Raw genomic sequence first — 16931 nt, forward strand, 5'->3', positions numbered from 1 at the left:
ACTGCTGCCAAAATAGAAATAAGTAACCCAAGGAAATACTTATTTTGCCAGGCAACTATGCCATGTTCGTAAAAGCATAACCATGTGCATTTATAAATGACGAGACATTAGCTGATTAATTGACAAACTACACTGAAAAGAAGTTTCCTGTAGTGATGCTTCCTTCTCAAATAAACTCAAGTATTTTTTAAGTCCTTTTTAGCTGAAACTTGACTGCTTCCTTACCCCTTTGACTTTTAAGCAGTTGTGAGCATTTGACAAGGGTCCGTCTCTGAGATATTCTGGAGCAAGAAGCAGATCAGGTTTGGCTGGTTTAGTTTCTTCTCGTTAACCACATAGGCACTCTTAAGGTGTCATAGGCTTGGACTTTGTTTTGAACAAATACAAGTGACACCAGGTTGGCAATGCTTCTTTCAGTGACGCTCGGAGGTTATCGTGCCGACTCTCAGAGTACAGTAGAGGTTAACTCTTGCTGTTTGGATTGTAGAACTTGAATATGTGTTTCATTTTTTGTGAACAGATTGATGACTCTTCTGCATCCATTCCTCTGGCCCAGCTTGCTAAGGTATATAAATCTTCTTGTCAAATACTTAAAACCAAAAAAAAGTGTTTGCTTTGTAGTTTTAAATCATATACTGTGACCTATAGCTGGATAACTGTTGTCATGTGAACACAATTTCAATTTGCTTTTTAATAATGATGTAAAGTATTTATTTTCACTTTAAAATGTGTGTATATTTTGATACTGTCCTGTAAAGAGGAGTTGCCAGTTGGGGAAGATAGAAGGGGTGTACCTTCTCAGCCTCAACGGAATGTCACGGTATAACTCATCTTCAAGACACAAAGAAGCAGCTTTTCAGCAGCTGTTTACTGTTTTTTGAACGTTTTGTTAATTTCATGTTAGAAAGAAACTAACACAGTTTTTACGTAAGAATTTAATTGGCTGTAAGTTATGGAAATTTCAGGGGGGTTTGCAGTAGCCAAAATGGAAGAGTTTCTGGAGCATGGAGATTGCATGGCTGTTTTTGAATCTCTAGTCATTGTAGTTCTAGATCCATTGTGTGAATGCTGCACATTTTCATAAATTGTAGTATATGGAGAGTGGACAACACAATCTCATTTGTTTCAACACAGACTCTGTAAATTGTGTAAATGTGCCTAATTGTTGATAGGAATGTGCCAATGTGTATGTGTAGCATGGTAGCAGATGTGACCTTCTGAAACTGTTGTAATGCCATGTTTTGCTGTGGAACTGCTCGCATTTTGTGCTCAACCATGTGTAACTTTGTCTGGGAGAGCACTTTGTGAAAGGCGTAGTGCTAGCCGATGAAATTAGTAGTCTTTAAAGTTACAAAGGTTAGAGAAGGCAGGGCCTAATGCAGAGGAGCTGCCGCTTTCTTCTGAAAGTAAAGCTTGGGGTTCTTTGCCAAGAAAGAGAAATCTCTTCCCACTGGTAACTTCTTCCTTCTCTCACTGCAGGAATTAAATTGGGTTCATTTGGAAAAACAAACAAACAAACAAAAAACCAAATACTTTGTTTGGAAGGTAGCCACCAAAAGAAATTGGTCTTCATTAGTGCTGTCCCCAGACGTGTGCTTGGTTCTGTAAACCGTTTGGGTTCAAACAAGTCAGTCAAGTATCTGTAGAGTTTTCTGTAAATGTTAATGGAAATGATTCCATAGCTGTCGATCTGGATGATGTTACAGTTGAGAAAAAAACGGTGCATATGAAACAACCATTTAATCAAATGTTGAAAGTAGTTGGTTGCTTTTGTGCATGAATGCATCTCAAACCAAAACCATGAGTGGCTGATGTGAGTGAGAGGTGCCTGAAGGTCCAAATCATTTACAGTCTCTCCCTTAGACCCTGCTCGTATCCAGACCGGTGTGGAATAAAAACATGTGAACAAATACTACTTTAAAAAAATCAGCTGGCACCAATAATTTGAAGATCTAGTTCTGCATAAGGTTTATATTGTAATTTGCATGTTAAAAGGACACAAGCAACTGGAAAAAAGGTGCAGGTTTTGCTTACTGTAGTTACTATAACTTCATCTGAAGAAGTTAGTGGGGGGGAACATGCAGTTTGGACTGCCTACAGCACACGATGGTCAAATTTCTACTGGAAAGAATCTTTTGTCTTGCTGGGGGATTATAAAAAGCTTGATTCCTTTTAATGCTTCTGTGTCTGAAGATGAATTTCAGCAAGCAGAAACAACTTCCCCGACTCTTAAGCTGCGTGTCCTTTTAATGCTGCAAAATGTAAATAACGATGCTTGCGTACGTCTTTCTCAAAGCGATGTACAGTGGATGTCTTCTCCTGCAAATAGCCTGGAGCTTAAAAATCAGTCTAAAAATACTGGATAGTATAATTTTTTCTACACAGAGCTTCAGTCCACTTGGAAGCAAATGGGACTGGTTACAGGAGTCTTTATGTAAGGTACCAACAGAGCCCAAGGTTTTGAGCACCCAAGTCGGCTCTTTTCAAGTAGGTTCCCAGGCCCATAAACCCCCTGCAATGGTGTAAGGACCCCCCAGAACATCTTCAGCCCAGCTCTGTTTTCTTTTTACTTGCTTTTGTTGTGGAAAACCTGGCCACTATAGAAAGAACTGCCCAACGAATGGGGTAAGCCTGCAGGAGACTTCTGGTGTTCCTTAGTTTTTAATTTTTTTTACCTTGGCAGGTATGTAGCAGATAGATGAATATTCATATGAAGAATAGTTTCTCTTGGGGTGAAGTACAGAGGTTATATGGCAACGTTGCAAAGCCCTTAAAAATTCAAGGGAAACCTGGAATTATAAATGTAAAATGTTCCTTTTTCTAGGACATGGATGCTAAATCTGTCCATAGATCTCTCTTTGTGAACTTTCATGCGTATCTTTCTATATTACAATGTTACTGGAAATGTTTCTGGTTTTAGCTCTTTTTAATGGCAGTTCACAGTTTTTAGCGTTTCATCTAAAACCAAGATGTTTCTGTTGACCCCATCTATTGAATGTTTGCGTGTTTTAGTTACACAAGCCTCGGGCTGAGTATTCAGGCCACTGAACATTAGTCACTGAATGTATATGCAGGAGGTAGGAATTCAACCTTCCTATAGAGATGGTAAATCTAAGTTTCTCCAGTGACTGATTCGGAGCACCGACTTAAGCTCTCGCTCTGAACTGCGCTTTGGAGGAGGAGCGGGTTTGTGCCTCTTCTCTGAGTGGAGGGTGAGCTAAGGGATATTTCACCCTTAAGGAACCTGAAGTTAAGCCAAAGACTGTCGAATGAGTTCAAAACCCTTCTCAAGCCTTTGGCACATCCTGGCTATATTCATTATAGGAAAATAAGTATTTCAGTCAAGCAGCCCTTACGCTAGGTGAAAGGAGAGGATTAAAGGCTTTGGCTGCCTAAAATGATCATTGAAATGTCATTTTAAGTGTGGATCTTCAGAGGAGCTATGTCTGCATTTCTTTTCTCAACAGGACCAAAATTTTGCATCTGTCCCCAGAATTAAAAAGAGCAGAGGAATTCCACAGAGTTTGACAATGGAGGTGAAAGGTCCCCATAGAAAAGGTGCCATGCTGACCAACACTGGAAGATACGCAATACCAACTATTAGTGAGTAAGTATGGAATTAATTGGACGGACCAAAAAGCGAATGAGAGAAACCACGCCGAAATGTCTGAGTGGCAATGCAACCAAGTTGGCTGGCATCTGTAATGACGGGGAGGAAGCGTTGCCATTGTATCGTAACCTTAAAATCTGTGATACTTTCTAAGATTCAAATAGGGTGGCCCTCCTATTCCTGCCCCTGGGAGCTGGTTAAACTTGTTCTGTGCTAAGAATCGGCGTTTTTTCGGCAAAATATTTCAGTCATGTTTACAGTGGAGTCGTTCTCTTTGAAAGCTCGTGTCGCTCCTGGTTTATGTTTCAAAGGCTTCCTGCAAAATTTGACAAATCGCCATTGGACTGTGATTTCCTCCCCCTCTGTTATTAAATCCCATGGGTGAAACAGACTGATGTTTTCCTGTTGCTATAAACTGAGAAAATACTGCCGTGTGCTGATAAGAGGGGCTGCTTTAAAACGCACTTGGTAGCACTTCTGGCCTTCTGCCATGGCTCTCCTTTTGTAGAAGCTGTAAGATAGACTTCTTCCATCTCTAAACTGTAATTCCTCAGAGACGCCCTTCATCCTGAGCCTGCAATTTACATTTAGCCTCTGGCAAAGCAGAGGTGGGATTCATTTCACCCGATTTCTAGCTGTCAAAATTATTATTGTTCGAGCCTGAGCTAATTTCTTAGCTGATCCAATGAATGGGAGAGTTCTGCAGAAGGAAAATTGTTCCCATCTCCCTCTTCTAGTCTTGTGGCTATAGAAAAGTAGTTTAAACTAAATGCCTACCTTTCAGAAGGCTAATTTGGAGGGAGAGGCACTCCATCTATTATGTTCCTTTGATAAAATCCAAAACTTGGAAAAATGTTCCTTTACCCATCCTTAACTTTTTTCTTTGTCCTTCCCCACCCCCCCTCCAGAGAAGCGTATGCCAGAGGCGAGAAGCAAAAGCCTCCCTTTTTACCAGAGGAGCCGTCCTCCTCCTCAGATGATCCTATTCCAGAGGAGTTGTTACGTCTCATTTGTAAAGAGAGAATGACTGACGCAGTTGTTAGTCCCTGCTGTGGAGACAGTTACTGTGACGAATCTAAGTGTCACTCCCATGTCTGTTAGTTCAAAACATCCCAGCTAATCTTCTGAAAGCAGAAATAGGAGATAACGAAATTACTTGGTTACCAGTTCTGTGTCATACTTAACTATACCCTGAATGGGAGAGGACTCTTCTCGTCTTAAGGAAAAAAAAAAAGGCAGAAAGCTTTTTTCCCTTTTTACGTATCCAGTTAAAGCCTCTTTACGTGTGAAAGGACGAGTCTGAGAAGAGCGCATCAGTGTGCGGGTGATTACAGCATTCGATATCGAAGGCATTTAGTTTGTCCGCAGCCCTTTCTCTCATACAAAACTATAGAGCCAACTCTGGTGCCTTACTGTGGCCTGCAACACACAGATAGTTAGGCATTTAATCCACATTCTTCTGCACAGGAGAGATGGTTAAAACCTTCAGAACTCAAACCCACTAAGGCTTTTGTTCCTGCATCTACGGAAGTTTCATATTACCTTTTTTGTAAATGCTTTTCTGCCTCTAGACTGTGAGCAACTTCAGAAATGGAACTGGAACGCTGCATCTTCAGATGTTACAGTAGTGAAATACCAAAACTGTGTAGTTATTTGCTGCATGCTAGAAATTTTTTGCACTATTGGACATTTATAGCTTCATGCTCTCAATTCAAGTCCGTCTTCACCCATTCATCATAGACGAGGTTTTACAACTGATTAGAATGCCAAAAATGTCCTTAGTTTGGCTAAAGCCTATTTTGATGGTTCTAATTATACACAAGTATTAGAACAGCATTACTGGACTCTGAGGAGCATACATGCCCAATGTGTCATCAGGCAGCTGTTTCTCCTGATGCTTGAATTGCCAATAAGTTCCTACGCCAGGAAACAGGATGACTTTTACGTAAACTGTTTGTAAGAAAAGTCTATTTGTACAAAGCTGAAAGGGAAGAAAATAAGAATTTACATCTCCTTAAGCAAGGCTAAATTGAGTAAGGCTAAACGTACTTTTCAAATACGTTATCTGTTGTTACAGAAGCTTACAACTCTTGAGAGACCATCTGGGAAATTCAGGTCACGCTTTTGTTTAACGGGCTTGCCTCACTTTCAAGTTCGGTGTTAACACTGAGGTACTTGAGATACAGATACTCTGAGTTACCCATCGTTAATATCAGCCTTTAATGTGATGCGTTCACATATCTGTTTGCTGGCTTATTTTAGCATTGATAGCACTTACAGGAATACACAAGTCATTTTACTCTGTGGAGGCTTTTGTTCCTGCATCTACGGAAGTTTCATATTACCTTTTTTAAGTGCTTTTCTGCCTCTAGGCTGTGAACAACTTCAGAAATGCAACTGGCTACACAAAAAAGCTCCGTAAGCAGGTTCGGCAGCAACAGCAGCAGCCACCACCACCTCTCATGACTGTTACACCTCCTGCTGCTCTGGTGACTGCTGCTGAACTTTCTAAATCATCCTCTCTGTCAGGCAGCACTTTGGTGGAAGAGAAGGCAAGTGTTATTTCAACATCCTTGTATTTTACTAGAGCTTATTTTCCAACTGTTTGCGTTGATTCGCAAGGGCTATCAGGTTCCTGTACTAAGGCAACCAGCATTACCAAGTCTTCTGGGCCCCCAAGGACAATCAATACCCACAGCTGGCAAGTAATTAGAACTTTAGAATTTCTTTAAAAGAATAATCTTCAGATAAACTGAATGGGATTTTTTTCTTTTTCCTCTCCCCTCTCCAATAGGTTATGCCATGAGAGCCAGTGCGGTTCGCTCCGCAGGTGGCAGACCCGGCTGCAAACTGTAAGTATTCTACAGAAATTCAACATATTGCTACTTGCAACCTGTTAAATGAACCCGTAACACAGAACTTATTCAACAGCTGACTTAGAATGAAATGAGTCTGCACAGATAGTTGAGGAGAATACAAGTGGTAATTAATTTTGAAATGGCTTAATTTGAATTGGCTTTAAGAAAGGGGATCTATGCTTGCAGGAAGATGATGCGAAATAAAACTCCAGCACATGATCGAAAAGAGGACTCTGAAAAATGAACGCATTTTGAAGAAGCCAGAATTACGTACAAAAATTAAATATAATTAAAGGATCCGATGGAAAGCCAGTGTTTTGATTACTGGCTGAACAGGGCTGGAGAAATCAGTTTCCCAGTAGAAATCAGCCTCCAACATGCTTTTTTTAACAACTCAAGTTGCTACTGATTGAGCAAATTGTTGGCAAAGTCAACGCTGTTATGTTATGGCAGTTTTGAATTCCTTCTTCCTTCTTTTAAATACCTCCAGGGATAGAGACTCAACCACGTCCCTGGGCAGCCTGTTCTAATGCCTGACTACCCTTTCGGTGAAGAAGTTTTTTCTAGTATCCAACCTAAACTTCCCCGGCGCAGCTTGAGGCCATTTCCTCTTGTCCTATCGCTTGTTACTAGGGAGAAGAGACCGACCCTCACCTCGCTACAGCCTCCTTTCAGGTAGTTGTAGAGAGTGATGAGGTCTCCCCTCAGCCTCCTCTTCTCCAGGCTAAACAACCCCAGCTCCCTCAGCCGCTCCTCACAGGACTTGTCCTCTAGACCCTTCACCAACTTCGTTGCCCTTCTCCGGACACGCTCCAGCACCTCCATGGCCTTCTTGGAGTGAGGGGCCCAAAACTGAACACAGGATTCGAGGTGCAGCCTCACCAGTGCTGAGTCCAGGGGGACGATCAGTGCCCTGGTCCTGCTGGCCACACTATTTCCAGTACAAGCCAGGATGCTGTTGGCCTCCCTTCTCTAGGGAGGGGTTTTACAGAGAGCAATGGAGACTTGAAAAGAAGTAAATATTTGGCTCAATGAAGTTGCGTTGTTTTTCATTTTTGTATTTCAATACCACATCGGACTGCTGTTCTGCTAAAGTGCATCTGACATGGGCAAAAATGACACAGATTTTTTTCTAGTAGACTTTTTCATTATGGATGGTAAACATCCCAAACTAAACCAAGACAAATGTAATTCTGAACCTTTCCCTAAAACTTGTAGGAATTCTAAACTGGTTTTGCTTAAATAGGATGTCCGCGTTTTGCATTTGCATGCAGTATATGTTTTCTCCTGTTGGCCATGTTTTGGTTTTTGGTGTCTTTTTGTAATAAAGATCAAACTGTGTTTGTAATAAAGGTCAAACTTATTTTAACAGGGAAAAGGAAAAGGCCAGACTTGATGAGTTTACAGATGATTTTGCTAAGGAATGGACGGAATAGAAAAAGATTCAAAAGGAGCATAGGCGTTCGTTTTCCAGGTAACTGCTTTACATGCCCATACGGGAGGAGCAGGTTGTCTAGAAGAATCAGGAGCATTTCCACTCCACCTCTCTGTCGTTAGATGGACTGGATGAGCCAAGAGATTAGCAGTGACAGGAGTTTCCTGTGTAGGTTCCTCGCTCCTCTGTGGCAGAGCTTACAGTTGACTGGCAGTTATAATTTGGCAGCAGTTGTGAAGGAAGAGGCATCTCTTTTCCTAAAGCTTCTCTGCAATGACATCCTTCACCTCCCGACAGTCACGAGAGGCTAGGAACGGAATAGGTGCAGCTGCTGGATGTTCCGTGTCTCCCTCTTCGGATTGTAACCATTACCTTTAGTAGTAGTAATACTAAGAATAAACCAATCATAGTATACAAAGCAAGCGATTCACTCTACAGGTGCTCACCACTCACCGACCGATGCCAAGCACGTCCCCGAGCAGCGATCGCTGACTCCTGGCCAACGACCCCCCGTTTCCCTACCGAGCGTGACGTCACACAGGAGGGAATAGCGCTTCGGCCGGTGCGGGTCAGCTGAGCTGGCTGTGGCGCCTCCCAGCTTCTGGCGCACCGGGCAGAGCACGGGAAGCTGAAAGGTCCTTGAGCGGTGTAAGCGCTACTTAGCGACAAACTAACTTCAGTGCGTTATCAACATTATTCTCATCCTAAATCCAAACCGCAGCACTGTGCCAGCTACTAGGAAGAACCTTAACTCTCTGCCAGCCGAAACCAGGATGCTTTGAACAGCAAGGGCGATGGAAGAAATGAGGAAAAACTTAAATCAACAGCAACAGGGAGCTCCGTCGGAGAAGGAAAATGCAGAAAGCGAGGGCACTAAGGGAAGAGAAGAAACAATTAAAACCAACTAAACGCCAAGGGGAAAAGTCAACAGAGAACATTGAAAAAGCAACAGGGATCAGGGAAATAAATGGGAAAATTCAAAAACAGGACAGCGAACTAAAGGGACGGAGAGGGAAAATTCAAAAACCGAGGGCCCTAAGAAAAGACAAGAAAGAATTAAAACATAAATACAGGGAAATAAAGGCAGCAAAGAGGACAAAAGGAGTCAGGAAAGTGTTTAAAGGAAGCGGCGATTAAGAACATCAGGAAGTGATTTAAAAACCTGCATCGGTGAACTAAAACAGAGATGGAAAAAGACAAAAATATTTTTTAATAATTTATATAATACAGCAGATACAGGTTTGTATTTTGAAATCCTTTTTATATATATGAATTTTTATATATTAATATTAATTTTATATATAGAAAATATATTTTTTAATATAATATAGATATTTTTTACCTATCTATCTACATATATATAAAGGCGAGACATTTTTCTCTACTGCAATGCAAAACACCTCATTCCTTCCTTACGGCACGGCTGCAGGGAGAGAACCCTGCGAGGCTGCAGGACAAGGGCGTACCTCAGTCAGAATCTACGCTTGCAGAACCGCTGCAACAGCTACAGCCCTCGCGCTGCTGCTGCTGCACATCTTGCTGGCTCGGTCGATAAAGCTGGAAACAAAGCGTAACACTTCCGAGGGTAAAAGGAAAACCGAAGGACAAATCGCAGCAATTCGCTTCATACTAAAAGAGCTGTGCATGTGTTTATATACATCCAATAAAAATACTTCTCCTGGAGAAGGACTGGATTTTCCTTTTGCGTTAATTTAACTTGCACAGCTGTGAATCGATACCAGCAGATTATCTGTCTCCAAGATACACAGTTATCATTTGACCAGAGGTTTTTTTGTGCGTTACGTCATTAGGAACGACATCTGGCCAGCCGCGCTGCCCGAGAGAGATGCTACTGAACTGCCAGGGAAACGCACCCTTGAAAGCCAGACAGAAGGAAAGTACTTCAGAGCACTCCTTCAAAAGGGTGGGGGAAAAAAAAAAAACCCGTAACGTTCAGTTGCCTCTCCTGGTAAACATTTAGAACAAATACCTAACGGCTTAAATACACCTAAGCAATTGTACGCCACAGCTAGTTGGCAGTTACAGTTGAAACAACACAAGGCAGTTTGTGTATCCAATTTTAACCTTTTTTTCTAAAGTCACATCTAGGATAGAAAAAAAAAAAAATCAGTGAGAGAAGAGATCCCCCATACGGTTTTACTTTGGGGGCGGAATCCAATCCCCTGGGTTGCAATGCATAAGGCTGCCAAAAAGGACTGGCAGGTTTGCTAAAGTTTTTGGCTGCACCGAAGCACGCAGAGGAACGCGTGTTGATGACATCTCAGCTGTTGCAACTGAGAACCAGCGATGCCATCAACTTCTGGCAGACGTGCTGTGCTCTGGTCTTTGGAAGCAAACTGACTTTTTTTTTTTTTAAGAGAGCGGAAAGTCTCGCTGCTGCTGACTTCTGCTGCCAAGCGCATCATCTCTGAAGATCCCCACTCTGATGGGGAGTTCATAAAACACAACTTCTTTGAATGACAAAGATTTCCATTCTGGAAATCTCCTCCAATCGAGGAGACCCTCCAACCCGGCGACCTACAAAGCCCCTTAGGGAATTACAGCGGCAGTCTGACGATGGAGAAACCGCAATGGCATGACACGGTGACTCAGAGATCTGAAACGGACACTTTACAGCTACAGAAATCGGTGCTAAAAACACTATACACAAGAACATGGTTGTCATGACCGACACTAGAGCAAGCCTCCTTGGGCGCTCAAGGAAAAGGGCAAAAAGAGAATAATAGAAAAATCTTGTGTGTCCAGGACTGTGATAAAAGACGTGGCGCTCCCTGGAGGTTTTTAAGAGCACAAATAATACACATCCTCTTCTCCAGAAGAGGGGAAGGGAAGGGAAGGGAAGATGGCGACACAAGCCTGCGCTGGAAATAAGTGCCCAGTCAATGCCTCTAAGTAACAGTTTCTGTGATGTCCTGATGGATGGTGAAGGGACAGATGCAAAAATTAGCTCGGGGAATGAAGTGAGAAAGAGGCACGGAGGAACGGAGACCTGAGAGTTCCAGAGGGTATCTTTTTATGTACCTTAATGTACCCCATGCTTTACGAGACGAGACTTAGTCTGACGTTCGCCCCCACATGTTGTGATGCGGAGGCCTGGACAGTTTACACCACATCCCTCCTAACTCCATCGTATCTCCCGTCGGCCATGGAGAGACAAAAACAGAACAGACCTCGGCAAAACCCAAATAAAACTGCAAAACCCATCTGAGAAAGGCTCATGAACCCGCTTTCCTTTCCCAACCATTCCCCGCTCCCAAAACTTGAGAAACACCTTCTTTTCTCCTGACCTTGCAGGGAAGGAAGCCGGCTCCTTCCCGACAGTTTCTGCCCTGTATTTGCACCCCTGAACCCCCCATGTCAGCTACTCCTCAGGAGCTGCTCTTCCGAGCTGCACCCCATGTTCTGCAAGCCCGGCTTATCTTTCATCTTCCCACAGACTCCGGACTCTGGAACAGACCCACAAAATCAATGAAGTCCTGAAGCTTATAATCTAGGAGGGGCCTACTGCAATCTGCAAAGGTTCCAGGGACAACGTGGTACTCTGTCAGCGATCGAGAAAGACGATGAACCATTCCGTACCCTGAAAGACACTACGCCTTATGACCCTGCTGCTTTCTTGAAAAATGCTAAAACTCCACATACAGATGCATACACGATGCCCACCTTAACCCCTGCTAGATCATCTCACCATCACTCCTATTAAGAGATGGTGTCAACAACTTGCATGGAAAAACTGGTGAGAAAAACAAGGTTCTATCTTCAACAAAATCAGGAATTCAAGAAAAATATAATGCACTTAGAATTTAAAAAAAAAAAACAAACAAACCACACCCACCACACCACACCCACCACACCACACCCACCAATAAAGGCTGCAGGAGGAGCAGCAGCGATTTTGCTCATCTGCCTTAAACTTACAGCGTGCAAAGCACTGAACAGAGAAAGCAAGCCTTACTGGAAACAACGATGCCAGAAAGTGCTAAGGCTGGCGCGGGGCTGGGGGCTCTGCCACCATGCGCAACGGCCGCCGTGGGGCCTGCCACCGTGTGCAAATAAAATAAGAACAGAAAATAAAAACATAAAATAAAATCTAAACAACAATAGCACTAAGACAAGAAATTATAAAAAAAGACAGCAAAGGGAATAAAAGTAGGCATAGAAACAACATCAAAAATGCAATAGGCATTAGCAAAATAAAGGAAGAAATTACAAAATCAGGAGAGCAAACGAAAAGAGATGATTTAAGAAGCGAGGACACTAAGGAAAGACAAGAAATAATTAAACAGAAAAGGGAATAAAAGTAAACATAGCAAGAACATTTCAATAGTGAGGGGGATTGTAGTAAAGATAAGGGCTGGTGACCAGAAGATCACGTGCTGTACGGAAAGAGTTAAGGGTCGACCCTCCCTTGTCTCCGCCCCTTATAACATGACACGCCTACTGCTGGGGGTATAAAGCTGGAGATCCGGGGGATAACCTTGATATGTAACGAACGCTACAGGGGATTAGGGAAATAAAGGGGGAAAAGTTTAAAAATAGGAACAATGAACTAAAACAGAGATGTAGAAAGAAAGTCTTAAAAGCGAGAGCACTGAAGTAAGACGTAAAATAATTATAAAATAAAGACAGCAAAATAAAGACAACAAATGGGACAAAAGTGGACAAAAAATTTTAAAAGCAACAGGGATTAAGGAAATAAGAAAAACTTAAAATAGCAATGGGGAGCTAAAATGGAGACAGCGAAAGAAAATCTAAAAAAGTGATGGCACTAAGAAAAGACAACAAATAATTAAAAAAAGACAGCAAATGGAAAACAAGTAGGAGTAGAAGAATATTTTAAAAGCAATGGGCAATACGGAAATAGAAAAATTTTAAAATGGGGACAGTGAGCTAAAACAGGTGTAGAAAAAATTTAAACAGCAAAGGCACTAATAAAGACATGAAATAATTAAAAAATGAAGACAGCAAACAAAAGTAGACAAAATTTGAAAAGCAACGGTGATTAAAGAAACAAGGAAAAAATTAAAAAGTTGCAATAGAACTAACATGGAGGTGTAGAAAGAAAATTTAAAGAGCAAAGGGACTAAGAACAGAGACGGGAAAAAAATTAAAAATAGGGTCAGCAAACTAAAGACATTGAAACAAAATTTTAAAAGCGATGAAGTAGAGGACATGCAGGAAGAAATAAAAACCACGGACACGGAACCGGATAAATGGAGACATAGAAGAAAAACTAGAAAGCAATGGGGTACTGGCCATACGGGTAAGAAGTTAAGTATCAGGAGAGGGAGCCAGATCAACAGCCTCAGGGAAAGGACATGGGAAGAGTGACGGGGTGTAGAGCAAAGGGAGTCACTGAAAACAGAGACAGGTCGCTGGGTAGAGGGAGACCTAGAAATGCACTTTTCACAACCAATTGGGAAAAAGGTAGCATGGGAAGAATGAAACAGTAGCGGATGAGAAGCCGGAAAGGGAGAGGCACAGAAAAGAAATGGAGAAGGCAACGGTGTACAGGACAGTGCTAGCAGAAGAGCAAAAAGCTTTGGGGAGCCGGACGGCCCAAAAGGGAGACAGAGGCAGGGACAGGCAGATATGTGGAGAAGCACGGCAGGGACGGGCGTGGACACACAGAAGGGGATGTGCGACTCACTGCAGCTCCTGGCGCCGGCAGACCTTTACCGCCCCGAGACTTCTCTCTCTGCCTCTACCCCTTCCTCCTCCACAGTGCTGGCTGCCCAACCCTTGCCCACCCAGGAGTAGGCAGTGGATGCCCCAACACTTCTCTCCCATGAGGCTTCCCAGGTGCACGGTGGCTCACATGTGAGGCCAATGGAGGCACCGAGCTCCCGGCGCCGTGTGCTGGGGGTGCGCTTTGTCAGGGATGGCTGGGAGGGATCCTTCTTTGCTGTGGGGACTGGCCATTCCTTGCTGGAGGCAGCTGCCTGCAGAAGCCCCTTTGTTTCACTCCTCAGCCAGCTCCCACAGGCAGATGTACCCAGGCAGCCCCCTTACCAGCTAGGGCCCCTTGGCACAGCAGAGCCAGCCCCATCCTCAGCTTCACCAGCTGCACCTGGGGTTAGCCCAGCCCAGCCCAACCTGCAGCCCTTTTAAACCCTTGGCCCAGCCCCATCTTCACTTCATGGGTCCCACCTGGGCTGCCCTAGCTGGAACCCATCAGGAACTGAGGCCATCACCCCAGCCCCACAGCACATCACTGCGTCCCCTGGACCCAACCACAGCCACTCACCCAGAGGCCAGGGGCTGGAAACACATCTGGGGTCACAAAGGAGGCAGCAAATGTTTATTCCTTCACGCCCATCAGAAATCCCAGCAATGAGCTGGTTACGAGGCTCGGTGCCCAAAGGCAGCGGGACAGAGGGAAAAGAGGGAAGAGGAAAGCAGAAGGAAGGATGGAGGGAGGTAGAGAAGAGGTGTAGGACAGGGAGCCAGAAAACGGGATACTGGGAACAAGAGAGGGACGGGGAACCGCACAAGGGTGTTGAGAGAGAGACAAATGGAGTGCAGCGAGGAGGAGGATGGGGAGATGAAGTAGAGAACCACAGGAACAGGGAGATGGAGCAACAGGGGGCAGGGGAGAGAGACAGAAGGGACCGAGCAGGACAACAGGAACAGCAGAGAGGGACAGAGAGAATAAGAGACACACAGGCAGCCGGGGGAGGCGGGGTAGATAGAGGGAGACAGAGAGGGAACTACAAAAGGGGGAAAAAGCAGAACGAATTAAAAAAAAAAAAAAAAGAAGTGACAGGAAGTTGGATAGAGGCAGTCATAGAAATAGAAATTAAAAAGCAACAAACATAGGCAAGAATTAAAAATTAGAGAATGTAAGACAGAGAGAGCGAGAAATAGAAAGGGAATGGGACAGAGAGGCAGGAAATGTAAAAAATTGTTAAAGGTAGCTATGTAGAGGGAGATTTGAAAGGGAAAATAAAAAAACAATGGAATACAGGAAACACAGGAAAGAAAAATGGGACAGGGAACTAGATAAATGGAGACATAGAAATAAAACGTTAAAAGCAACACGGTATGTGACAGGAAAGTATTAAGAATAAGGGAAAGGGAACTAGATAAATGGAGACATAAAAAGAAAATACTAAAAGCAACAGGGTAAGGAAAACCAGAAAAAATTAAAAATAGGGAGAGCAAACTGAGTAAAAGATGAGAGAGAGAAAAATTCAAAAAGGACGGGACAGGAAAGAATTAAAAAACAGGGATAGGGACCTTGATAAAAGTAGACCTAGCAGGAAACTTGAAAATGCAAAGAGGTACAGGACAGTCAGCAAAGAACTAAAAACAGGGACAGCAAACCAGATTACATATGGAAACAAAATTTTAAAAGCCAAGGGATAAAGAGAGGGGAAAATGAAAAAATAGAGACGGCAATCTAAATAGAGACGGCAATCTAAATAGAGACGGCAATCTAAATAGAGACGGCAATCTAAATAGAGACGGCAATCTAAATAGAGACGGCAATCTAAATAGAGACGGCAATCTAAATAGAGACGGCAATCTAAATAGAGACGGCAATCTAAATAGAGACGGCAATCTAAATAGAGACGGCAATCTAAATAGAGACGGCAATCTAAATAGAGACGGCAATCTAAATAGAGACGGCAATCTAAATAGAGACATACGAAGAAAACAGATGAAGTGAAACACAGGCTGTAGGACAGAAAGGAAAGCATTAACCAATAAGCACATTGGATGGGATAAAATTAGACATAGGAAAAATAAAAGCCACATCTCTTAGGAAAGAGAAGAAAAACTACAAAATAAAGGGTGACAAAGAGAGAGACACATACAAAGTAAATTTTAAAAGCAACGGGGTACACAACAGACCAAAAACTATTAAAAAGTAAGGATAGGGAGCTAGATCAAAGTAGATATAGAAAGAAAATTTCAAAAGCAACTGGGTAGAGGACAAACAAAAAAAATTAAACACAGAGACAGCAAACTAGATAAAAGTAGACATAGAAACAAAAATTTTAAAGCCAAGGTACTAAGACAGGAAAGAATTAAAAAAATATCAACAGCGAACTAAACAAATGCAGAGAGACAGTAATTGTAAAAAGCGACCGCACTAAAGAAAGACAAGAAATAATTAAAAAATAATGACAGTGAACGGAATAAAGGTAGACAGAAAATTTTTAAAGCAACAGAGTTTAGGGAAATAGAGGAAAAAATTTAAAAGTAGGGGCAGTGAACTGAAACAGGGACATAGGAAGAAAATTGAAAATCAAAGGCACTAAGGAAATAATTAAAAATAAAGACATCGAAGGGAAAAAAGTAGACAGGTGAAGAACATTTAAAAAGTGACGGGTATTAGGGAAATAAAGGGAAAAATTAAAAGATAGGGACAGTGAACTAAGATGTGGAAAGAAAATTTAAAAAGCAATGGCACTAATGAAAGAAAAAGAAATAATTTTTTAAAAAACAGCAAAGGGAATAAAAGTGGGCATAGAAAGAACATTTAATAAGCAGAGGGGAATTAGGGGAGTAAAGGGAAAAATTGAAAAATAGGGACAGCAAACTCAGAGATGGAGAAAGAACACTGAAAAAGCGAGGGCACTAAGGAAAGACAAGAAATTATTAAAAGACAAGACAGCAAAATAAAGACTGCAAAGGGAATAAAAATAGACAATTTTAAAAGCGACAGGGATTAGGGAAATAAAGGAAAAATTATGAGATAAGGACAAACTAAAACAGAGATGTAAAAATAAAATTTTTTTAAAGTGACGGCACTAAGACAAGAAATTATTAAAAAATTCAAAGGTAATAAAAGTAAGCATAGAAAGAAGATTTAATAAGCAGAGGGGAATTAGGGAAATAAAGGAAAAAATTATGAAATAGGGACAGTGAACTAAAATAAATGCAGAAAGAAACTCTAAAAAGCAAGGGCACTAACAAAAGACAAGAAATTATTAAAAGAAAAGACAGCAACATAAAGATAGTGAACGAGATAAAAGTAGAAAAATCTGAAAAGCAAGGG

The 16931-nt window shown here is 42.2% G+C and overlaps 1 long non-coding RNA gene across 1 annotated transcript; it reads left to right on the forward strand.

The window, feature by feature from the left end:
* The first annotated feature begins 450 nt into the window (after nt 1–450).
* On the forward strand, nt 451–6229 carry LOC148054003 (uncharacterized). The gene is made up of 3 exons (XR_015707760.1): nt 451–565; nt 3468–3607; nt 5983–6229. It is a non-coding gene; the product is annotated as an uncharacterized LOC148054003 (long non-coding RNA).
* Nucleotides 6230–16931: the final 10702 nt, after the last annotated feature.

Source organism: Nipponia nippon, unplaced genomic scaffold (assembly GCF_047370975.1).
Source record: "Nipponia nippon isolate SJK-2023a ecotype South Korea unplaced genomic scaffold, ASM4737097v1 scaffold_35, whole genome shotgun sequence".
Lineage (NCBI taxonomy): Eukaryota > Metazoa > Chordata > Aves > Pelecaniformes > Threskiornithidae > Nipponia > Nipponia nippon.